At 35.6% G+C, this 27,068-nt stretch overlaps 1 pseudogene across 1 annotated transcript; it reads left to right on the forward strand.

The window, feature by feature from the left end:
• The first annotated feature begins 14,710 nt into the window (after nt 1-14,710).
• LOC309835895 (nucleoporin p54-like) lies at nt 14,711-16,257 on the forward strand (annotated as a pseudogene). Its single transcript has one exon. The product of its transcript is annotated as a nucleoporin p54-like (transcript).
• The last annotated feature ends 10,811 nt before the right edge of the window (nt 16,258-27,068 follow it).

Genomic DNA, 27,068 nt, shown 5'->3' on the forward strand with positions numbered 1-27,068 from the left:
TGTAAATCCAGAATGAGTTCACCTGGAAACTCTTAACTTAATTATATCTGGAAAGATATTTTATCCAACTAACGTTATATTTGCAGCTTCTGGTGGTTAGGATTTTGGACATATCTTTTGTGGAGGACACTATTCAACCCACTACAGTGCCAATCAAATTAGAAAAAAGGATATGCTAAACATTTATTGTGTCCTATGTCATGTATTAAGTGTTTTGAGAGCTATTAATGTATACAATTATTAGAATAAACCTGTGAGTTATCCTGCTCCTGAAGGCAGATTTCTTGGTTTCAAATACTTCCTCCATTATTTACTTGATATTTTATCTTGGGCAGGTTATTTAAATATATCACACCTCAATATTCTCAATTTTCTCATCTGGAAATGGGGCATATGGGTACCTATTTAATAGAATTGTGTTAAGTATTTAATAAGCTAATATTGAAAAATGTGTGTGTGATAAAACTGATTGGGTAAGCACACCAAAAAATAATAAAAGTATATGACAATGTGACTTCTTTTTCATACTATTAATAAATGGAATGTCTGATAAACATACATATCTACTTTCCATAAATAACCAGAAAATTGAGGGAAATATATGAAACAACTAGTTTTTTAGATATTGGATAATAGATAATGCAGGACAATGACCAATGAGAGAAGAAAAATAAGAATAGTGAATATCACAGTCACCTATGGAATTTGCCTGGATGCAGTTTTCTGTTCATGGTATGGAGATCAATGCCTAACAGAACAAAGAAGATTCACTGAGATATGGAAACAGCAATTGGATTTCGGTAGTCAGAGTCTGGAGTTCATGGGGCAGAGTACCAGAGAAGGAGATCGTCATAGATCGCTTTGGAAAAAAAAAAAAAACTACAAAAATCTACGGTAATCTAAACAATTCACAGAACTTACACAGTATGAATATCTGAGCATTATTATCCAATTTGAACAATACATTTAATTGTCAAACCTGAGTTCATGTGCCCAATGAACAGTGAGGTCAACAAGCTAAAATGTCATAGTTTGGAGCAGAGTTCGCAAGGGCCACAGAAGGAGAATTGGCAGCTCATGCTCAAAAAGCCCAAATTCCCCTATGGTTTTTGGGGAAGAGTTTTTATAGGCAAAATTTGGGAAGAGGGCGGCAGGGTGTGTGACTTTCTTCTGATTGGTTACTGGTGAGCTAACAGGGTGGTGTCCTAGGAATCTTAATCATCAACCTTCTGGTTCCAACCAGTCTGGTATCTATGTGCTTGTTCTCTGTCTGAAGTTACCATCCTCAACCTGGGTGGGGAACCCACACCCTGTAGAAGAACTGAGAGATATGTATCAGATTGCTATGCACAGCCCCGAGGAGGAACCAAGACCCTGTTCCATCACTGCACTATTGTTCCTTGATTACCTTTTGTTTCTGCATTCACTCTCTGCCCTAATTAGTAACTGTTTGAATCCACACTTTGGAACTCAGGGAAGGTCTAAAAGGCTGACGCCTTTTTTCTACAAACAAGAAACAGGGGACACAGATAGGCTTTTTTACCCAGAAAGGCCCCACAAAGTCCTGCTCAGCTTTGAATTAAAAAAAAATCAAAATTTTCACACCATTTTTTAGTAGGAGTTAACAGGCTGATTCTAAACAAAAGTATGCCAAATAATTTTGAAAGGGAGAAAAAATATTCAAGGAAGTAACTTCCTAAATTTGAGAGAGAATATAAAGCTACATTCCTCAAGAGAACACAGTATTGGCTCACAGATACATAGATTAATGGAACAAAAATAAATATATGTCTATAGGGTCAACATTTTTTTTTTTTAACAAAAGCACTGGTGCATCTCAATATATAAAAAAGAGTCTTTGTAATAAATGGTGCTGAAACAACTAGACATTCATAAGAAAAAAATAACCTAGGGTTTATCTCACACCAAACACAATATTGTGTCAACATAAATAATATAGAAAACCACAAAAGATTAAAATATATTTTTACAGGTGAGTACATCTTATACAAGACATAGAAAGTCCTAAACATTAAAAAATGATTAATTGGGCTTTATTAAAATTAATTATGTATATTTTCCATTACAAATTAAATGTAAATATGGTATATACACGTATTATATATATTATATACATATACACATAATATATATTGACAATTTATATTCGGTATATGCAAAAATCTACGAGTTCACAAATAAGACTAATAATCTAATAAAAAGTTTATTTTTGAGTAAACTTCAAAAAAGGAAGATATACAAATGAACAATTAGCACAAACATTTCTCAAAATCATCTGTCATTGGTGAAATGTTATCATGTATTGGCAAGAATGGGGACAAACTTTTACTCTCATAAAGTACTGGCATTTTACTTCTTTCTTTATTTACTTTTTTTTTTTTTTTTTGCGGTACGAGGGCCTCTCACTGTTGTGGCCTCTCCCATTGCGGAGCAACAGGCTCTGGACGCGCAGGCTCAGCAGCCATGGCTCACGGACGCAGCCGCTCCACGGCATGTGGGATCTTCCCAGACCGAGGCACGAACCCATGTCCCCTGCATCTGCAGGCGGGCTCTCAACCACTGTGCCACCAGGGAAGCCCTTTATTTACTTTTAAGTTTTATTGGAGTATAGTTGATTTACAATGTTGTGTCAATTTCAGGTGTACAGCAAAGTGAATCAGTCGTACATACACATATATCCACTCTTTTAGATTCTTTTCCCATATAGGCCATTACAGAGTACTGAGTAGAGTTCCCAGGGCTATACAGTAGGTCCTTATTAATTATCTATTTTATATATAGCAGAGTGTATATGTCAATCCAAATCTCCCAATTTATCCCTCCCCGCCATTACTCTCTGGTAACCATAAGTTGGTTTTCTACATCTGTAACTTTATTTCTGTTTTGTAAATAAGTTCATTTGTACCCCTTTTTTAGATTCCACATGTAAGAGATATCATATGATATTTGTCTTTCTCTGTCTGACTTCCTTCACTCAGTATGACAATCTCTAGGTTCATCTATGTTGCTGCAAATGGCACTATTTCATTCATTTTGTGGCTGAGTAATATTCCATTGTATATATGTATCACATCTTGTTTATCCATTCCTCTGTTGATGGACATTAAGTTTCTTCCATGTCCAGTCCATTGTAAATAGTGCTGCAAAGAACACTGGGGTGAATGTATCATTTTTAATTATGATTTTCTCTAAATATAAGCACAGGAGTGGGATTGTTGGATCATATGGTAGTTTTATTGCATTTGGGTTGCTTTTGTGTGTGTGTGTGTGTGTGTGTGTGTGTGTGTGTGTGTATCTATTGTTGTTTTTTTGTTTGCATTTCCCATGAGGTTTTCATACAGGAGTCTGTATATATACAAGGTTGTCTTAAATTGCTGATCTCTTAATTTCAAATGCAATTCCCATCTCCTGCATTTGTACTCTCCTCACAGTTGCCACTTTTGATAAATCTGTGTGTGGATGATTTCCTTTTATTACTTTATGTTTGTCTTTATCAGTGAGCTTTCCCATTTGTGATTTTCTTGTTTTTCCCCCCTGCCTAGAGAATTTCCTTTAGCATTTGGTTTGGTAGTGCTGAATTCTCTTAGTTTTCGCTTGTCTGTAAAGATTTTGATTTCTCCATTGAATCTGAATGAGAGCCTTGCTGGATAGAGTATTCTTAGTTGTAGGATTTTCCCTTTCATCACTTTAAATACATAGTTGCCACTCCCTTCTGGCCTGCAGGGTTTCTGCTGAAAAATCAGCTGATAACGTCATTGGGATTCCCTTGTATGTTATTTCTTCCTTTTCCTTGTTCCTTTTAAAGTTTTCATTTGTCTTTAATTTTTGTTGGTTTGAATAATATTCATCTTAGCATGTTCCTTTTTGGGGTGTCCTGTATGGGACTTTCTGTGCTTCCTGCACTTGGGTGACTATTTCCTTTCCCATGTTAGGGAAGTTTTCCACTATAATTTCTTCAGACATTTTCTCAGGCCCTTTCTTTCTCTTCTTTTTCTGGGACCCCTATAATGCAAATGGTGCATTTAATGTTGTGCCAGAGGTCTCTGAGACTCTCCTCATTTCTTTTCATTCTTTTTTTCTTTATTCTGTTCTGTGGCAGTGATTTCCACCACTCTGTGTTCCAGCTCACTTATTTGTTCTGCCTCAGTTATTCTGCTATCAGTTCCTTCTAGTGTATTTTTCATTTCAGTTATTGTGTTGCTCATCTCTGTTTGTTCTTTAAATCTTCTATCTTTTTGTTAAACATTTCTTGTATCTTCTCGATCTGTGCATCCGTTCTTTTTCTGAGATTTTGGATCAACTTTACTATTATCATTTTGAATTCTTTTTCAAGTAGATTGCCTATGTACTCTTCTTTTCATTGTTCTTCTAAGTTTTTATCTTTTTTCTTCATTTGCAACATATTTCACCGTCATCTCATTTTTGTCTCACTTACTGTGTTTGTGGTCTCCTTTTCATAGGCAGCATGATCATAGTTCCTTTTGCTTCTGGTGTATGCCCCCTGGTGGGTTAAGTTGGTCCAGAGGCAGGCTTCCTGGTGGGAGGGACTCGTGCCTGCCCTCTGGTGGGTGGAGTTGAGTTTTGACCTTCTGGTGGGCTCGGCCATGTCACAGTGTGTGTTTGGCGGTGGCTGTGAACTTAGTATAACTTTAGGCAGCCTGTCTGCTGATGAGTGGGGCTGTGTTCCTCTCTTGCTGGTTGTTCAGATTGAGGCATTCCAAAACTGGAGCCTGCAGGCTGTTGGGCAGGGATGGGTCTTGGTGCAGAAACACGGACCTCTGTGAGAGCTCACATCAGTTAATATTCCCTGGGGTCTCTGCTACCTCTGTCCTTCCCCCACAGTGAGCTACAATGAACCCCTCCCTCCCCAGGAGACCTGGTAGGTCTAGCCTAGTTTCCTATGGAGGTACTGCTTTGTGCTGGGTCCTGGTGCATGTGAGACATGGTGTGCACCCTTGAAGAGTGGAATCACTGTTTTCCCCAGCCCTGGGGAACTCCTAAACTCACTCTCTGCTGACCTTCAAGGCTAGAGGTTCTGGGGGTTCTTCCTCCTGATGCCAGACCCTCAGACTGTCTTGTGTGTGGGAGGACTATTTTTATGTGGGAAACTACCTGTGTAGCTTGTGTGTGTTTAATATTTTACTATTATTATTATTATCATCATCATTATTATTGGTGTGAGGACTGCTTTTAGAATGGATGTCTACTATCTCTTTCCTCAGTGTATGCTGGCCATTATCCCCTTGATAGGGGTTTTGATTGGTGTTGTAGTGACCAGAGCCTGCCCTGGTTATTGAGCGGAGCCTCCCATTTGCTCTGTGTTGTCATTGCCCTGTTATGGACAGGGTCTGCTCCTTAGTTGTTCCAGTAGAGGCCTCCAGTTCTGTTTCTTAGCTGTGTTTCTGATTTGTGGTGTAAAGGGTATAAGTTTAGGCAGGATTGGAGCACTCCCACTGGGAGAGAAGCCACTGAGTATTCCTTCTCTGGAGCTGTTTACCTGTGAGCATGTTCTGTTGTGCCACTTTTCACCCATTGTGCAAGCTCACAAATTACTCTGTTGTTGGCATTGCTCTCATCCACACCTTAACGATAGGTATGCCAGCAACTGACTCTGGTGTCTCTCAAGTGCTGTTTTCACTAGACCACCAGCATAGATCCACTGAAGTCAGGTCCCAGGATTGCAGTAATCATGGATCTGGACCCACTGTGAGTGCCATGAGGGCAGCTCAGACTCTAACCTGGCCCAACTCCCATGTGTACATGCTCACAAAGTCCACAACTGCTAAAGCTAGACCTGTCTCAGTTGCATGAGCACTTGTCTCTTCAGATGTTCCACAGATGCTGACTTTACCAAGTCAGTCATGGGGTTTAATCTGAGGTTCATGAAACTACAAGGAGAGATTTCAGCCCTTTTTCCTTAGTTGCATAGTGCCTGAGACTCAGCTTTGATTTCAGACCCACCTCTGTGTGTGGGTCACTCACAGGCATCTGCTCCCTGCCCAGGCAGGAGGGAGTGGAGGCAGCAACCAACAGATGCACATGAACCTGCTCTGCTGGGAGGCCCTCCTAGTGCCTGCAGAGGTGGGGGCAGGCACATGGGCAGAGAGGCTTCATTGGCAGCCTGCCCTTTTCATGTCACTCAACAATGGTGCTTCAGTTCTAAGGAGCTCCTGGCTTCTTCCAGGAGCATTCCCGGTTGCGGAGCTCCTCAGTCTCATCACCTCAGGCTGTCTCTGAGCAGCCAACAGCAGTCTCCTCCCCGGGCTTGCTCTCCAAACCCACGTTCTGGCCCCCAGCTCCCGTCTGCTCTGGCAGACACACATCTCAGGCTCAGACATGCAGGGCTGTGCATGGACCATCTGTTTAGGTCTTAACTTTGTCTTGCCTGTCACAGATCAATTACAGTGCTCTCTTCTGGGCCCCCAAAACTCCCCTTCTGTTTCAGATGATCTCCCCACTGGTGAGGAGGCTTCCCTGGGTGAGAGAACCTCTCCTCTCCGTTAGCGCCCCCCACCCAGGGGCATTGGTCCAGTCCCACTTCCCCTTTTCTTTTTTTCCTTTTCTCTCTTTCACACTACCTGGTTACGAGGGAATATTTTCTTGTGCTTTTAGGTGTCCAAGGTCGTCTGTTAGTGTTCAGCAGATTCTCTGTGAGAATTGTTCCATTTTCAGATTTATTCTTAATGTTCCTGTAGAAAGAGGTGAACTCCATGTCCTTCTATGCTGCCATCTTGACCCCTCTCCCTATTATTATTTTTGAGATGAGTATTCTTTCAAGAAATGGATGTGATATTTCTTTGTGCTGCATTTAGAGAAGTGTTCATACGTACTTGTAGTAATGATGTTTATAAAAGTTGTACCTGCATGCTACAAAACGAACACTGTTTTTTTTTTTATGTGAAGCTTGCATTGTATTAATACGAACATCTATAACAGTCAAAACTAAAGTGACAGAAAGCAAATGAGCTGTAGCCTTGGGTCAGGTTTGAGTAGGGGTATTGGCTGTAAAAAGACAAAATAGAACTTTCTGGTGGAATATAAGTGTTGTATATCTTCATTGGGATGGTGATTAACTGGACATACACATTTTTGGAAACTCATTCAACTGTATTTTTAAAGTGGGTGCATTTTATTGTGTATAAAAGACCCCTCTATAAGGAAATTTGAGAAGTAAAAAATATTTTGAGGGACTAATTGTAACAACAACATTCAATATGTTCTTTATGTATTTGTTAATTTTCAAAGATATACACAAGGACTTCCCTGGTGACATAGTGGCTAAGAATCCACCTGCCAATGCAGGGGATGTGGATTTGATCCCTGGTCCAGGAAGATCCCACATGCTGTGGATCACCTAAGCCCATGTGCCACAACTACTGAGCCTGCGTGCCACAACTACTGAAGCACATAGAGCCCGTGCTCCACAACAAGAGAAGCCACCACAATGAGAAGCCTGCACACTAAAATGAAGAGTAACCCCTGCTCGCTGCAACTACAGAAAGCTCGTGTGCAACAACAAAGACACAACCATCCAAAAATAAATAAAAAATAAAATAAATAAATTTTTAAAAATACTGTGGAAAAAGATATATATGAATCTCCTTTCAACTGAAATAATCAATTACCATAAACTACTAATTTGAGTCATATGTTTATTTTTTTAACTAAGATAAATATCTTAATGCTATAGACAGTTGTAACACTCTAAAACTTAGATCAGATAAGGAAACATATATGAGTGATATATGCAATAGAGGTTAGCAATTGTGCTACATTTTATTTCACCAAATTATATTCCAAATAATATGGGAAGAAGAAAAATGCACACTATTGATCAGGGCGTGTTTGCCACTCTCTTGGGTTTTATTCCACATTTCTCAATCCCCAGGTAAAACGTTAAGTTCTGACCTGCTCAATATCTGCACAAGCATTGATTTGTAACAACAAATAAGGTGGCACAACCAAAGAACAAAGTCAGAAAGATACATCAGCTCCTTGCAGAAGATGAAAGCTCTGTTGTTAGTCAAGCTATTGATGGCATCACTAATGAAGTTAGCAACTAAACTTAGAAAAAGAGAAAATGCTCATTTGTCCTCATTATATGACATACTTGTGCATGTAAGATTTATTCCTTTCTTTCCTTCTTCCTACCTTCCTTCCAAACCAGTGTAAAAATAAATATCAAAGCTAAATATCATAAATATCTCCATCATAACATGCCCAGTAATGCCCTAGTTTATGCAGAATTTTAGACAAAAAATATTCCTTACTTACTAATCATACACATAAATGTTTTAAAACTAGAACAGAGGAAGAACATAGGAATGTATTTTAGAAGCAAATGTACACATGTAACTAATTCATTAGTGCCCAGAAAGAGTATCATGTGTAAACATATGCCAACATCACTGTCAAAATCCTTTGAATCCTTTGAAAAGTGTAAAGTGTTAAATTGACGTAGCTTAGCCATTGATTATCAAGTTTTAGAACATTTTATTTGTTCATTTGTGAGATATCATGAGAATTGAATGAAAACATTTCCTGTACTAGCAAAGGAAAAATTATTCTGGTTCTTCTGAAAAGTCAAAATAATTAGAGGACTTAGTGCAGAAAACCTGAAATTCTTTATTTATGTTAAAATTTGACATATTGAATTGCTATTCTGGGTTAGTACCTTGTTTCAAATGATAATTTCTATTTCATGGTATTTTAAAACTATTAGTAACATTACAATCCATGTAGAACCTTCAAATCAGCAAACACACTATTACAGGAGAAGAAATTCTCATGTTAAGTACATAAATGGTTTCATTGTTGAGCTACTCCAACTACTCCATTTTTTTTTAAGGAATCCATTCCCCATGGGACTACAAACATCTATTACTTGTACCAGTTCATACTTCTAGGGTCAGATAACAAGTACACCTCTACATAAATAGCCCTTTCAAATCTGACGGTCCTCATGGTGTACAAACTTGTATTCTCTAGGCTGTCTAAAGTAAAGAGTGGTATGCTGCAGTGAGCTTGAACTGCCTCTTGGCACTGAATGCTAAATTTCCAGGAATTTTTCTAGCATTTGATAACAGGTTGGTAGCTTGAAATGGAGAATGGCATAATATTTACACCATGATAATTAACAAATCCACAAATCAGGGCTTCCTTGCTATTCACCTCCTGATGGTTATTAAGTATTTACCACAAGTATTACTAGCGATACCCCATGTCAAAAGTTGGTTGGCTTTTGTCCCCCAGAAGAAGCAAGAAATGAAAGTAGAGAAAAGGAAGAGAAGAGTAGGAAAGAGACAGGAGGATGGAAAAGATGAAGGCAACATTGAAGAAAGGAAGGAAGGGAATGTCTAAATCATTTAACCTACATTCACACACTTCCTGAAAGTAATATTTTATTTTTGACATATTTTGGAAAGTTGCATTAAAATATGACTTAAAAAACATTATTTGGAATATGAAAGTAGTTTTTTAGTAACATTTTCATTATCTCCTAAGTGATGATACATTTTTCTGTAATACTGCATAAGCATTCTTTTCAGAGCAGAAAAAATACATGTAAATATATTTCAGAGAAAAAAGGAAAGATGTCCTATCCATAACTAACAATAAGTATCTTCATGCATAAAATAAGAAGGGTGAAATGAACATTACATATTTGAATAAAATCTGATTTGGAAAACTATAATAACTTTTAAAATTTATATCTCCATGACCCCTGTAACAGTCTTCTAATTTTATTCTTTTTTCAGGACTCTGCCTTTTGAATAAATTTCCTAGAATGCTGTCTGAGAAAACTTACTAAAATGTAAATATTATCATGTGACTACATTGTGTAATTATGCCCTTAAATTAAATGTGCATTATTTAAAAAAAAAAAAAAAAAACTCCTTGAAAAGTAGAGAAGGGGGACAAAAAGAAGCAAATGTAGAAAAAAATATGGGAAACCTACTGAAAACCTATTCATTTTTAGCTTTTTCCATTACTGTAGATTTATAAATAATTCTTAAACTGTACTATATGCTCTTTAATCTTGTAACCACCGTCTCCCTTTAATTTAACATGTCTTTATTCAAATATTTAATAGTTAGCAACTATTGTACACTCAGCATGGGCTGGTCCTGAGGTAGACAATATATAGATGGAAAATGCATGGCTCGTGAATTAAGGAATTTATATTTTGGATAGAAAAACTGATAAGAAAATAGATAATTATACGAAGGTTTTGCAAATTAACTCACACTGTAACTCAAATTCATAGATAAAGTAAACATATTTGATTTTAGTTTACTTGAATACTAATTTCTCCCCCAATTCTTTATCAAACATTACTAAGGAGATAAAGACAGTTAACTAAATATTGCACCAGATCAAAAATATAGGATAATGTAAACACTCCCTGGAGATAGTACTCTCACTTAGAAACAACAAATCTACATTTCTTCCCCCATTCCTTTCTATAAAGTAGGTTATTTATTTATTTATTTAGTGTTGAGGCCATGCTTATACATCCATGTGAAACAGGGAGAAAGCACAAACTGATTCTATGATAGAATTTGGAGATTCACTGTCTTCTGTCACATGCCTTTGGGGAAAATTCACTTTCCCATGAGATATGGCTTACCCTGCTGGAGTTCCTAGTTAATTTTGACAACTAATACCATTATATTTAGTCTTTCTGAGTTACTTATGGACAAGTAGTGCCTTCTAGATGGCTTGCTTTAATCTGGAATTAAGCTATCCTTAGACTCCTCAGTGTTTTTCAGAGGTCCAATCTCTAGTATATCAAGCAGTTTTTCTTCCATCTTATACATACACCAATTAATTCCAATCTATACATATACCCATTAATCTTTCTCTATATCACAATTCCTATGGGGTTGGAAATGAGGCAGATTATTTTATTTCCTCTATGACATCTCCTATCACCATAAAGTGTGCCAAATTTTTATAAATAAAAGGAGTATATTCTCTATAATAGCAGGAAAATCTCTGATCTAAGCCTCTGTTATACAGAATTCAGATAAAAATTTGAAAAATAATCTAAGACAAAAACATATTTTGCAAATATTTTATATATTATATAATACTGTTATATAAAATCAGTATTTACTTTTTGTCAGAAATTTTCACTTAAGTAATGGACAGTTTGGATTAGCTTAGGTAAAGTCTTTTTACTCAGAAAGGCTGAAAAAAGGTCCACCATTAACAATTTACAATATTTGTTTACAAAATTATTATACAATAAAATTTGGTAATTGCTGGTAATCTAAACTGAGGAAAATGGGAACCAAAGATTTCTTAGAAAAGCTAAGCTAAAGAATAGAGATGTTTGGAGCAAAAGTAAAACATGCAAAATATACTAGAGCAACATACTGTGGGAAAATACAGGGATTTCACAATGAATGAAATGTAGAATCTGAGGAACGAAAGGAAAACGGTAAGGCTAGAGAAATAAGTAAGGTAAGATTAAGCTATATATTGGATGTAGTTCTATGAATATAAGTTAAAGGTTCAAAGAAAAAAATATCTTTTAGGTAACAAAATAATGTATTAAAATTATACTTAAAAAGTATTTTTGAAGGCAAAAGAATGGTTTGGGGAAGAGCATAAATTTTGAGGCAAGAAGACAATGCTAAGTTAATGACAGAAAAATGAGGTGACCTGGGTTTGAAATATGTATATGAAAAAATGTTTAAATATATAAAATGTAATATTTAAAATTTTAAATATATATATTTAAACATATATATTACCCATATACTTGACTCTACACTTAAAACATAGTTTGAAGTGTAAGAAAATAGTTGATTATATCATTAATGAGAACCTTGAGAAGAAAGAAAGTTACTTGACAAAGGGTGTAAAAGAATGTAAAACATTGACATGACATTGACATGATTGTTTTTACTGTAAAGATAATGGGAAAGTTTAATAATATTAACAATATTTACATAAGTGAGAAAGCATACAGAACTTTGACCAAATACTGTAAATATCTTCTCTCTATTGTATTAATATATATTCTATGTCTTGGTCATCCTAAAATAAAACCCTGGCTAGTCTGTTTGCTGAGAAACCCAAAGACCTTTCCCTGGAATAGTTATTTCCATCTTCTATAGACTGTAACTCAAATCTTTTATTTTGAAGCTATTTTTACATGTTTATTGTGGGATATTCACTATATGTTATAGAATCATATGTATGTTATACATTAGATCTCTAGACTCCTTCATCCTGTATAAATGCAATTTTATATCCTTTGACCAACATTTCCTCTACCTTCCTGCCTCTGGTAACCAGCATTCTACTCCCTGCTTCCGTGTATCAACTTTTTTAGATTCCACAGGTAAATGAAATCATTTGATACTTGTCTTTTTGTGTCTGGCTTATTTCACTAAACATAATGTCTTCCAGGTTCATCCAGGTTTTTCTTCTATGGCTGAAAAATATTCCAATGTGTGTGTGTGTGTGTGTGTGTGTGTGTGTAGTGTGTTTGTGTGTAAACCACGTTTTCTATATTCATTCATCTGTCAATGGACACTTAGGTTGTTTCCACACCTTAGTTATTGTGAATAATGCTGTAATAAACATGGAAGCACAAATATCTCTTAGAGTTACTGATTTCATTACTTTGGGGTTTATACCCAGAAAAGAAATTACTGGATCTTATGGTAGTTCTATTTTTAAAGTTTTGCAGAAACTCAGTACTCTTTTCCGTAATGACTATAACAGTTTACATTCCCATTAACAACATACACGGGGTTTCCTTTTCACTACATCCTTGCCAACTCTTGTCATAGTTTTGATAGTAGCCATCTAACAGTTGGGAAGTCATATTTCATTGTGATTTTGATTTACATGTCTCTGATGACTAGTGATGTTGAGGACCTTTTCATATACCTCTTGGGCATTTGTATGTCTTTGGAAAAATGTCTATTCAGGTTCTTTGCCCATTTTTTAATCAAGGTGTTGTTGGGTTCTTTTGCCATTGAGTTTTATGAGTTCTTTATATATTTTGGATATTAACCCCTCATCAGATATATAGTTTGCAAATATTTTCTCCCATTTAGGTTGACTTTTAATTTTGTTGATATGTTTTTCCTTTGCTGTGCAAAAGCTATTAATTTGATGTGGTCTCACGTGTTTATCTTTTGTTGCCTATGCTTTATGATATTCAAAAACTTATTACCAAGGCCAATGTCAAGGAGCTTTTCCCTTCTTCTAGGGGTTCTATGGTTTCATGTCTTACATTTAAGTCTTTAATCCATTTTGAGTTTATTTTTGTGTATGGTATAAAATAAGGGTATGATTTCATTCTTTTACATGTGGCTATCCAGTTTTCTTAACACTATTTACTAAAGAGACTATCCTTCCCCCATTGTATATTCTTGACACCATTGTCAAATATTAGTTGACCATATATGTGTTGGTTTACTTCTGAGCTCTTTATTTTGGTTCCAATTGTCAATATGTTTGTTGTTATGTCAGTGCCATATTCTTTTCATTACTATAGTTTTGTAATATGGTTTGAAAGCAGAAAATGTAATGCCTACAGATTTGTTCTTCTTTCTAAAGAGTGTTTTGACTATTCAGGGTCTTTTGTGGTTCCATATGAATTTTAGGATTTTTTTTCTGTGAAAAAAGAGCCATTAGACTTTTGATAGGGATTATCTTGAACCTAGATGGCTTTGGGTTGTATGGACACCTTCACAATATTAATTATTCCAATCCATGAACAAGGGATATCCTTCCATTTACTTGTATCTTATTCAATTTATTTCAACAATGTTTTATATTTTTCAGTGTATAGATCATTGAATTCCTTGGTTAAATTTGTTCCTAAATATTTTACTCTTTTTGATGCTATTCTGAATTAGAATGTTTTCTGATAGATCACTGTTGGTGGAAAGAAATGTAAATTATTTTTGTATGTTGACTTTAACCTCTTTCAATATTAAATGCTCTACTTATTTACACTTTAATAGTCCACATCTAATTTTCCATATGTTTAGGAACACTGTATGCTTGATTTACATTATACTTCTTTTTTTTTTTTTTTTTTTTTTGCGGTATGCAGGCTTCTTACTGTTGTGGCCTCTCTCGTTGCAGAGCACAGGCTCCAGACACGCAGGCTCAGTGGCCATGGCTCACGGGCCCAGCTGCTCCAGCATGTGCAATCTTCCTGGACCGGGGCATGAACCTGTCTCCCCTGCATCAACAGGCAGACTCTCAACAACTGCTCCACCAGGGAAGCCCCTACATTATGCTTCTTAATTTTATATTCTCTATCACATTGTTAAACTTCAACAGCACTTTAAAATTTTAAAGCCCTATATTACATTGTGGTTTTCATGTATATATTTGTCTCCTGGGTTTTAAGTCTCTGGAGTATAAACACTAGGTAATTTTTTATTTGAATTCCTAAAAATAGAATACTTTCTATCACACAACAGGTACCTAATAAAAGTGCACTTAATGGTGAAAAATCAAATCACAAATCCTAAAAAGAACATAGCTAAAATATGTTAAGCTTCTGTTAATGACCCGGTTATATCTATGCATATCTCAAAAATGTCAACATTTTATGGGATAGATTTGTAATTTATTCTTTTTTGTTTACAAAAAAGGACACTGAAATAATTACTTTAAAAGCTAGCTGTTGGGGAGTGCACTGAGTGTCATGGGAGCAGCTTATCCCCCTGCTCCCCGCAACACAACCTTCAACTTTGGGACTCCCTCATGCACCTAGGGTACCGCTGCAGCCACCAAGGTCCCCACGGGTGGATTTGGAGCTTTTGGGACAACATCTACAACAGCGTGTTCTGCATTCAGTTTTTCTGCTCCAGATAACACAAGCATTACTGGACTCTTTGGTGGTACTCAGAACAAATTTTTGGATTTGGTACTTGTTTTGGCACAACAGCTGGAACTAGTATGGTTTAGGTACTGACTTGGTAACTAAACTTGGATTTGGAGGATTTAATACACAGCAGAAGTGGCAGCAACAAACTACATTAGGTGGTCTCTTCATTCAGCCTACAAAAGCTCCTGCCCAGTTCAAACAACTGATAAATACTGCAAGTGCTCTTTCTGTCCCAGTACTACTGGGAGATGAGACAGATGCTATTTTGGTAAAATGGAATTTAACTACAGGCCTTTTGGGGAACAGAAAAAGGAAATTTTAACAATAACATTCCACCAACGGAATTCAAACAAGAAAATCCCTTTTGCTGGTTTAAGGCAGTAGGTTATAGTTGTATGCCCAATAATAAACATGAAGATGGGCTAGTGGTTTTAGTTTTCAACAAAAAAGAAACAGATATTCAAAGCCAGCAACAGCAATTGGTAGAATCATTGCATAAAATTTTGGGAGGAAACCAGACCCTTACTGTAAATGTAGAGGGTATTAAAGCATTGTCAGATGATCAGACAGAAGTTGTCATTTATGTTGTTGAGCGTTCTCCAAATGGTACTTCAAGAAGAGTCCCAGCTACAATAATATACGCCCATTTTGAACAAACCAATATAAAAGCACAGTTGCAGCAACTTTGTGTAATGCTTTCTATGACTTGAACAGAACATTCTTCTGCACAGATCGAACAACTTTTACAGAATCCTCCTGCTGATGTTGATCTTATTATCTGGGAGCAAGTCAAAGTGGATAACCTTGATTCTGAAAACTTAATTCCTGTACCAATGGTGGATTTCAAAGAACTTCTTTGAAGACTGAAGGTTCAAGATCAGATGACTAAGCAGCATCAGACCAGATTAGATATCATATCTGAAGATATTGGTGAATTACAGAAGAATTCAACTACAACTACAACTATGGCCAACATTGCACAATAGAAGAGGAAACTCATGGACTTTCCCATAGAATCTTCAGGCCCTAATCAAACAGGAAATTCAGAGGAAGAGTGTATATGCCATCCAAGCTGAAGCAATTCAGCTAGATACATTTCATTGTGAACTAAATACCCTACTCAGTTTAAGGACTGAGTAAATGAACTGATGCCCCAAATCAGGAGGCAGAATCATTTTGGAGCAGTCAAATCTGAAGAAAGATATTACATAGATACAGACCTGTTACGAGAAATCAAGCAGCATTTGAAACAACAGGAAGACCTTAGCCACTTGATTAGGATCATAAAAGATGACCTAGAAGATAAGTTGGTAGAACATAGATTGAATGAAACCATCTACATCAGAGGTGGTGTCGTCAGTTGACATTTCACGAACTTGTGTTATAGGTTTGTGAAATACATCTTGTTATATCAGGCCGTACTTAAGAATGAAACTGACCACATGGAGGAGAAAAGAAAAACAACAATTCTCCCCCTGACTTGGTTTTTGAGAAGGTTACTTACAAATTGTCATTCATCAAATCTGAAATAATAGTAATTTCATTGCTCTTCAGAGATAGCCTTCGAAAGATTTACATCTATTATAAAAGCTGTAATTACCTTAAAAGAGAAGTACATAATTACCAAAAAATATGTATTATTGTACACTTTTACAATAGCATTGTTCTTAAAAATAATCAGTGTTTAATGATTATTCTTCATTGAGCCTATACTTTGCTTTAAATAGCAAGTAAATATGAAATGCCTACTTTGCACATAACGAAATAAACTGAATCATTACTTGGCTGCTGGGGATTTGTACTTCAGAATGTAAATGTGCATCAGTTTTTACAGTTGTGAATTCATCTATGGGAGGATCAAAGAAAATCCAGGAGTATTTAATGATTAATATAGTTTCTTTTCATTGTATAAAGATTTGAAAATATATTTTCATATTATTTTACTTATTTGGAATTTAAAGAATACAATTAAGAATTAGGATATAACAAAGTTACATTTTATCATTTTTTTAACCTTTTTTTTTTTTGAAACGTTTTATTTCTAAAAATGATGATGGGAATTCTTTGGCAGTGGTTTGGACTCTGTGCTTTCACTGCTGAGGGTGCGGGTTTAATCCCTGGTCAGGGAACTAAGATCCTGCAAGCCCCAAGGGCAAAAAAAAAAAAAAAAAAAGTTAGCTGTTGAATTAAAACATATCCAGTTTGAAAGTTATTTCTACCTAAATACACTGCTTATATAAGCCAAGACTCATTTGCAGAAGTTTCTAACTCTCAAAGGAATAATCAAGTTCCATGATTGCTCTTTTGCTTTTTTAAAATATTCTATGTAAAATTCTTTAGTCATTAAATGGTGCTGATATTGTTAACAGTTTTGAATCCTGGGTCCTAGCCAGATCAGATTCCTTTTCAGATCAGAAGCAATGTTTATACATCTTCTGTTTTATCTCCCACCTAGTCCAAGCCTTTGCCCAAATCAGAGCCCCACAACATTAGGTTTACGATTCTAGTTACTTATTCATTATTTTACTGGAATATAATTGCTTTACAGTGTTGTGTTAGTTTCTGCTGTACAATGAAGTGAATCAGCTATATGTACACCTATGTCTCCTCCTTGGACCCCCCTCCCACCCCCCAGCCCCCCATCCCACCAATATATGTCATCACAGAGAGCACCAAGCTGAGCTCTCTGTGATATACAGCAAGTTCCCACTAGCTATCTATTTTATACATGATAGTGTATATATGTCAATCCTGATCTCTCAATCCATCCCACCCTCCCCTTCCCCCCACCCAACCATGCCTACATGTCCATTCACTACGTCTAAGTCTCTATTCCTGCCCTGCAAATAGGTTCATCTGTACCATTTTTCTAGATTCTACATATATGTGTTAATATATTTGTTTTTCTCCTTCTAACTTACTTCACTCTGTATGACAGACTCTAGGTCCATCCACCTCTCTACAAATGACCCAATTCCATTTTTTTTTATGGCTGAGTAATATTTAATTGTATATATGTACCACATCTTCTTTATCCATTCTGTTCTTTATCAACCATATCCATGGTTGTTTCCATGTCCTGGCTATTGTAAATACTGATGTAATGAACATTGGGGTACATAACTCTTTTTGAATTATGGTTTTTTCAGGGTATATGCCCAGTAGTGGGATTGCTGGGTCATATGGTAGTTCTATTTTTAGTTTTTTAATGAACCTCCATACTGTTCTCCACAGTGACTCTATCAATTTACATTCTTACCAACAGAAGGTTCCCTTTTCTCCACACTGTCTCCTACACTTATTGTTTGTAGATTTTTTGATGATGTCCATTTTGACTGGTGTGAGGTGATACCTCATTGTAGCTTTGATTTGCATTTATTTAATAATTAGTGATGTTGAGCATCTTTCCATGTGCCTCTTGGCCATATATATGTCTTATTGGACAAATGTCTATTTAGGTGTTCTGCCCATTTTTTGATTGGGTTGTTGGATTTTTGATATTGAGTTCCATGAGCTGTCTGTATATTTTGGAGATTAATCCATCTATTTCTTCATTTGCAAATATTTTCTCCCATTCTGAGGGTTCTCTTTTCATCTTGTTTGTGGTTTCCTTTGTTATGCAAAACCTTTTAAATTTAATTAAGTCTCATTTTTTTATTTTCATTTTTATTTTCAGTACCCTAGGAGGTGGGTCAAAAAAGATCCCACTGTGGTAAAGCACAGCAAATAGTGTTTTCCCTATGTTTTCCTCTAAGAGTTTTATAGTGTCTGGTCTTACATTTAGTTTTTAAATCTATTTTGGCTTTATTTTTGTGTATCATGTTAGATAGTGTTCTAATTTCCTTCTTTTACATGTAGCTGATCAGTTTTCCCTGAACCAGTTATTGAAGAGACTCCATTTTCTCCATCGTATATCCTTGCCTCGTTTCTCAAAGATTAGGTGACCATAGGTCCGTGAGTTTATCTCTGAGCATTCTATCCTCTTCCATTAATCTATATTTCTGTTTTTGTTCCAGTACCATACTGTCTTGATGACTGTAGCTTTGTAGTATAGTCTGAAGTAAGGAAGCCTGATTTCTCCATCTCCATTTTGCTTTGTTTTCTCTCAAGATTGCTTTGGCTATTCAGTGTCTTTTGTGTTTCCATAAAAATTGTAAAAATTTTTGTTCTAATTCTGTGAAGAATGCCACTGGTAATTTGATAGGGATTGAATTGAATCTGTAGATTGCTTTGCATGGTATAGTAATTTTCACAATATTGATTCTTCCAATCCAGGAACATTGTATATTTCTCCATCTGTTTGTGTCAGCTTTGATTTCTTTCATCAGTGTTCTATAGTTTTCTGAGTACAGGTCTTTTACATCCTCAGGTAGGTTTATTCCTATGTATTTTATGATAGCAAATAGAATTGTTTCCTTAATTTATCCTTCTGATTTTTCATTGTTAGAGTATAGGAATGCAAGAGATTTCTGTGCATTAATTTTGTATCCTGCAAGTTTATCAAATTCATTGATTAGCTCTAGTAGTTTTCTGGTGGCATCTTTAGGATTTTCTATGTATAGTATCATGTCATGTGCAAACAGTGACAGTTTCACTTCTTTTCCAATTCGTGTTCCTTTTATTTCCTTTAATTCTCTGATTGCTGTGTGTAGGACTTCCAAAATTAGGTTGAATAACAGTGGCAGGAGTGGACATCCTTGTCTTGTTCCTGATATTACAGAAAATATTTTCAGTTTTTCAAAATTGAAAATGATGTTTGCTGTGGGTTTTGTCGAATATCGCCTTCATTCTCTTGAGGTAGGTTCCCTCTATGCCCACTTTCTGAGAGTTTTATCATAAAAACCCATTTAATGGGTGTTGAATTTTGTCAAACACTTTCTCTGCATCACTTGAGATGATCATATGCTTTTTATTGTTTAATTTGTTAATATGGTGTATCACATTGATTGATTTGTGTATATTGATTAATCCTTGCATTCTTAGGATAAATTCCAATTGACCATGGTGTATGATTATTTTAATATGCTGTTGGATTCTGTTTGCTAGTATTTTGTTGAGGATTTTTGCATCTATGCTCATCAGTGATATTGGTCTGTAAATTTTTTATGATATCTTTGTCTGGTTTTGCTATCAGGATGATGGTGGCCTCATAGAATGAGTTTGGGAGTGTTCTCCCTCTGCAATGTTTTGTAAGAGTTTAAGAAGGGTAGGTGTTAGCTCTTCTCTAAATGTTTGGTAGGATTCACCTGTGAATCCATCTGGTCCTGGACTTTTGTTTGTTGGAAGACTTTTAATTACAGTTTCAATTTCATTACTTGATTTGTCTATTCATATTTTCTAATTCTTCCTGGTTCAGTCTTGGCAAGTTGTACCTTTCCAAGAATTTGTCCATTTTTTCCAAGTTGTCCATTTTATTGTCATATAGTTGCTTGTAGTAGTCTCTTATGATCCTTTGTATTTCTGCCATGTCAGTTGTAATTTCTCCTTTTTCATTTCTAATTTTATTGATTTGAATCATCTCCCTTTTTTTCCTGATGAGTCTTACTAAAGGTTTATCAATTTTATCTTTTCAAAGAACCAATTTTTAATTTTATTGCTCTTTCCTATTGTTTTCTTCATTTCTATTTCATTTATTTAAGCTTTGATTTTTATGATTTCTTTCCTTCTACTAACTTTGAGTTTTCTTTATTCTTTTTCTCTAGCTGCTTTAGGTGTATGGTTAGATTTTTTATTTGAGATTTTTCTTTTTTCTTGTTGTGAGATTGAGTTGTTATAAACTTCCCTCTTAGAACTGCTTTTGCTGCACCTCATATGTTTTGGGTTATTTGGTCATTTTTGTTGTCATTTGTTTCTATGTATTTTTTAATTTCCTCTTTGATTTTGTCAGTGATCACTTGGTTATTTAGCAGAACACTGTTTAGCCTCTATGTGTTTGTGCTTCATATATATATATATATATATATATATATATATATATATATTTTTGCTGTAACCAATTGCTAGTCTCATACATTGTGGTTGGAAAAGATGTTTGGTATGATTTCAATTTTCTTAAAATTACCAAGGCTTGATTTGTGGCCCAAGATGTGATCTATCCTGGAGAATATTTCATGTGCACTTGAGAAGAAAGTGTATTCTGCTAATTTCAGATGGAATGTCCGATAGATATCAATTAAGTCTATCTGGTCTATTGTGTCATTTTAAGCTTGTGTTTCTTCATTTATTTTTTTGTCTGGATGATCTGTCCATTGGTATATGTGAGGTCTTAAAGTCTTCCACTAATATTTTGTTACTGTCCATTTCCCCTTTTTGGCTGCTAGCATTTGCCTTATGTATTTAGGTGCTCCTATGTTGGGTGCATAAAGATTCATAATTGTTATATCTTCTTCTTGGATTGATCCCTTGATCATTATGTAGTGTACTTCCTTGTCTCTTGTAACAGTCTTTATTTTAAAGTCTATTTTATCTGATATGAATATTGCTATTCCAGCTTTCTTTTGATTTTTCCATTTGCATAGAAAATCTTCTTCCATCCCCTCACTTTCAATCTGTGTGTGTCCCTAGGTCTGAAGTGGGTCTCCTGTAGACAGCGTATATATGTATCTTGTTTCTGTATACATTCAGCCAGTCTGTGTCTTTTGCTTGAGCATTTAATCTATTCACATTTAAGGTAATTATTGATGTGTATGTTCCTATTACCATTTACTTAATTGTTTTGGGTTGTTTTTGTAGGTCTTTTTCTTCTCTTGTGTTTCCCCCTTATAGAAGTTCCTATAGCATTTGTGGTAGACCTAGTTTGGTGGTGCTGAATTCTCTTAATTTTTGCTTGTCTGTAAAGCTTTTGATTTCTTCCTCAAATATGAATGAGATCCTTTCTGGGTAGAGTAATCATGATTGTAGGTTTTTCCCTTTCATCTCTTTAAATATATCCTACCACTCCCTTCTGGCCTGCAGAGTTTCTGCTAAAAGATCAGCTGATAATGTTATGGGGATTCCCTTGTGTATTATTTTTTGCTTTTCCCTTGCTGCTTTTAATATTTTTTCTCTGAATTTAAATTTTGTTAGTTTGATTAATATATGTTTGGGTGTTTTTCTCCTAGATTTTATCCTGTATGCAACTCTCTGTGCTTCCTAGACTTGGATGGCTATTTCCTTTCCCATGTTAGGAAAGTTTTTGACTATAATCTCTTTATATATTTTCTCAGACTCTTTCTCTCTTTCTCTTCTTCTTTTGGGACCCCTATAATTTGAATGTTTTTTTCATTTAATATTGTCCTAGAGGTCTCTGAGACTGTCCTCAATTCTTTTCATTCTTTATTCATTATTTTGCTCCTTGGCAGTTTTTTCCACCATCTATCTTCCAGCTCACTTATTCATTTTTCTGCCTCAGTTATTCTGCTATTGAATCCTTCTAGTTTATTATTCATTTCAGTTATTGTGTTGTTCATCACTGTTTGTTGTTTCTTTTAGTTCTTCTATGTCTCTGTGAAATATTTCTTGTATTTTCTTGATATGTGCCTCCATTCTATTTCTAAGATTTTGGATCATCTTTACTATCATTATTCTTAATTCTTCTTCAGGTAGGTTGCCTATTTCCTCTTCATTTATTTGGTCTTATAAGTTTTTACCTTGTCCTTTCATCTGTAACTTATATTTTTGTTGTCTCATTTTTTTGATGGGTGGGACTATGTTCCTGTCTTGGTGTTTGTTTGGACTGAGGTGTCCAGCACTGGAGTTTGCAGGCAGTTGGGTAGAGCTGGGTCTTGGTTCTGAAATTAGGACCTCCAGAAGACCTCACTCTTATTAATTTTACCTGGTGTCTGTGGTTCTCTGTTAGGCCAGTGGTTTGAACTCAGTGCTCCTACCGCAGGAGATCAGGCCTGACCTCTGGTCTGTGAACGAAGATCCCTCCAACCACATGCTGCAGAAAAACAAAAGAGCAGAAAAATAACAAAGAATAACAAATAAAATAAAATTAGAAAAATAAAAAATATATGAGAAAATATAAAAATATAAATGAAACAACAACAACACAGTAAAGCAGAATCAAAATAGCAAAAAAAAAAAAAATTGCCAGAAAAGGCCTTGGCTGTGGGGGCGTCTTAGACAGCGTTGGAACTTAGGCAGAAGCAGGGCCTAGGCCCAGGGAAAGTCTCTGGCTAGTGAGGGACAGGGCTTAGGCTCAGCACAGATGTAGATGGCCTTGAAGTGGTGACTTTAGGCCTGGGACCCAGCAGGCTTACTGGAGCCCAAGTGAGTGGTGGAAATGCTGGCTGAATTCCTTTCTAATTCTCCAATCTTCCAAGGTTCTCTCCCCCTCCCTGCTGATCCCCTCAACATTTTGGGCCCCTTCCGAGTGTAGGAACCCCTCCCCTCCCCAGTCTCCCCTCAGCGGCACCGGTCCCATCCCACCTCCACTTCTTCTCCCCTCTTCACTTCCCCCCACATCCTACCCAGTCACTCAGGGGATTCTCCCTACCACTTAGGTCTCTGAGGTCCCACACCAGCACCTGGAAGTTACCCTATTTGTGAGGAGATGTGAACTCCACATCCTCCTACTCTGCCATCTTGACTCTGCCTCCTCCATGATATATTAAACTACTATCATATGCCAAACACTGAAATAAATATTTCACATGCCCAACTTCATTTAAACACTCTCTAATAATATTATATGGGTGCTGCTAGTCATATTGTATTAGAAATGAAATAGAATGTGGAATGTGGAACCTAGATACAGAGGACTTTATCTACTTTATATAGCAAGTGATGAATGGAACTGGGAATTCTACTCATGTCTATTTGACTCCAAAGCCTCTGCACTTGAATATTATGCCAAATTCAATCATTAAAATTATAAATAAGTCTACACAGGGTAAAGAATAGTTACACAGTAAACAGGGTAAAATTTGGCAAATCATATGAACATGACTTTCCAAATTTGGTTTTTAATTTTCTCTCTACTACCCTGAATAAGGTAGGTTTTTATGTCCTGAATATATAATTAAGGAGAAAATTTATAGTTTCACATATTTTTCTGAATAATATAGATTAAAAAGAATTAAAGATCATTGAACTATCACCACCTTTATATCTACTTTTAATATGACTTTTTTAAGTTAATCTTTTAGGTATCTACTTACCTCACTTGATCTCACTTTAAGTATAGGGAACAAATTAGAATCAATAATTATTTATTAAAACTCCTCTTAAAAATATGTGTTAATACAGTGATCCCCAACCTTTTGGTACCAGAAACCAGTTTTGTGGAAGACAAGTTTTCCACAGCTGAGGGCGTGGGGGGATTGTTCAGGCGGTAATGCGAGCAGTGGTTCAGGCAGTAATGCGAGAGATGGGGAACAGCAGATGAAGCTTCGCTAACCTGCCTGCCTCTCACCTCTTGCTGTGCTACCCAGTTCCCAACAGGCCACTGACTGGTACCAGTCTCCATTCTGGGGGTTGGGGACCCCTGTGTTAATATAATCATGTCTTAGTTATCTTAGTTGGAAAACTTGGATAAATCTTTAGTTCTTTTCATTCTTCTGGACACTTACATCCACAAAAGCCAAAAAAAACCTTTCAAATAGAAGAAAATAATCCTGTCATGTGCAGGCATAACCCACACGTGGGACTCCACTGTGCATAGAATTCACCCTTAGACTCTTGATCATATCATGCAAAGTTCTTCACAATCCATTCCAGCCTATTTTTATCCTTATCATATGCTATCCTTCCTCTATACTCTATGGTCTGTGTTTCTGCCATTCACTGAACATGAGCTACTTCATACTTTCATGCTTTTAAAACATTCTGTTCTCTCATCCTTGAATGCACATTTCCCATATTTCTGCCAGGAGAATAGAAACTTTTTTCTCATGGCACAAATTAAAAGTTGTAAAGAATATACCTTCTGGACTAGGCAGAATTAAGAATTCATCCTTTATGAAATCAGCAGTTTGCAAACAAGTAATATTGTCTTTGTCATGCTGTGTTGTAAATGCAATTGTTTACAGAAATTAGCTCATCAAATAGTGATTCTCAAAGAATTCCAAAACTGAAGTGAAGCTATCCCTAGAAAAGAACTGCTGAAGATCAAGTGGATGAGCTGTGCAAACTGTAGTTTTTCCCAAATTTCAGTGGTTCTATGTAGTGTACCCACCTAATATTAGTGTTATATATTATTTCTGGTAAACATAAATTAGTGATGAGGATGCATACCAATATTTTAGTTATTTCTAGTATTACTTTACAGGAAAACTAAGAAAGAAAAAAAAGTTATCCATTAGTAAATTTAAGATAAACACCTATATTATTTGAGGAAATTCAATGTAATTTTCCACTCTTTTCTTTATTATGCAACAGTACAGTTTAGTTTGATGCATGGGTATAATCAAATATACAAAATACATATTGAAAATCCTGGCATACAGTAGATACTGAATTTTTAAAAAACACTTTTAGTACTATAAAACCTGGGATTAGGGCATGGAGAGCCTTGGGTGAGGCCAAAGAACTCAAGTTATACTCAAGAAGCACAAGTGCTACCTAAGGTTCCCTAGCAGGAGAGGGAAACAGGACAGAATACAACTCCTTCACATTCTGTAATGTGGCTGAGGGAAAAAGAGAGAAGAAATAATTTGAAGTTGGAAATTTTAATTTCATAGCTGTTTTGTTATTTATATATTTATCTTCTTATGTGTGAAAATGAGTGCTTCTCATGAATATTTCTTTAGAATTATAAAGAAAGAAATTTCCTTTTTGCAAACTCTCATGTAATCTAAGGTCTTGAAATTCTGTTTTACACCTATCTTAAAAGTTTTGGTCATTATGGCTAAAGTACTTTTGTCCATATAATTTATTATAGCAAATAGCAACAAACAGAAAAGAATGCATTTTCTTAAGTATATTTATAATGTTTTTGATAAATAACATTTATTAAAACTGATTTTTCTAAAATAAAATTTTAAAGTTACAGATAGATGCTTTGTGTCATTAAATGGGGATAAATTATTATAACTTCATAAGAATATCACCTTTGAAATATAAAGTTCCTTTAAATGAAAAGTTTTCTAGTATTATACAAATAGACATATTCCTCTTCTCTGAAGTATTTCAAAATTGTTCATTTTAGTAGATAGTTTGGAAGTTATACTTATATTCTGATTGTAATAAAACAAGATTCATAGTAAAGGAAAAATAGGTATTGACATTGTTATATGATTTTTGTTGTTAGTTGCTCTACACTTTAAATACTTTGTTTTAATAGGTAGAACAGCCCTCCTTTTCCCTTCATCCTACCAATTATAGTAATATACAATTTGTTTAATATGGTTGTAGCTTTTTAAAGGTAAACTTCTCTATTATGTTCATTTACAAATTCTTAGTTATATGATTGCTCCAGACTCAAATTCTTTTAAGATTTGTGAAAATAAACAAGTTGGTTTCCCTTGAATAAATATTGACATCTGAATGAAAGACAACAGCACTGGATAAGAGCCTTGAGAGCATAACCCATTCACCAACACAATGTTAAAACCTATGATATTTAATCTTATTTTTGGTTAGCTTGAATTTTGTAAAACTCATTTTGAAATCTAAATGGGAGAAGTAGTTTACATATCAAACCAACTTTATGTCAAAACCCTTTAGTATTTCCAGGATAAAATATTTTTTAAACATACAAAATGGCGAGTAAAAATGACTCTTTAAAGTTTTTTTTTTTTTTTTTTTTGCGGTACGCGGGCCTCTCACTGTTGTGGCCTCTCCCGTTGTGGAGCACAGGCTCCAGACGCGCAGGTTCAGCAGCCATGGCTCACGGGCCTAGCTGCTCCGTGGCATGTGGGATCCTCCCGGGCCGGGGCACGAACCCATGTCCCTTGCATCAGCAGGCAGACTCACAACCACTACACCACCAGGGAAGCCCGACTGTTTAAAGTTTTGCCCTTGAGAATTCTTTGAAAAATGGTAACAAGGTATGGCACTGGAGAAAGAGTCAGAGGGCAAAAGTGTGTTAAGGTACTAAGTACTGAGTGCATGTGTGGACAGACATACAGACACACACATATAGAGACACAAATACAAAGACATATATTTTATAGTTACAACTTTAACTTGAAACTACTAACATTCTGCATACAACTATTTAAAAAAATAGAATTAGTTTTATTTTCTCTGT

This window comes from Grampus griseus (assembly GCF_964374135.1).
Source record: "Grampus griseus genome assembly, chromosome: 18".
NCBI lineage: Eukaryota > Metazoa > Chordata > Mammalia > Artiodactyla > Delphinidae > Grampus > Grampus griseus.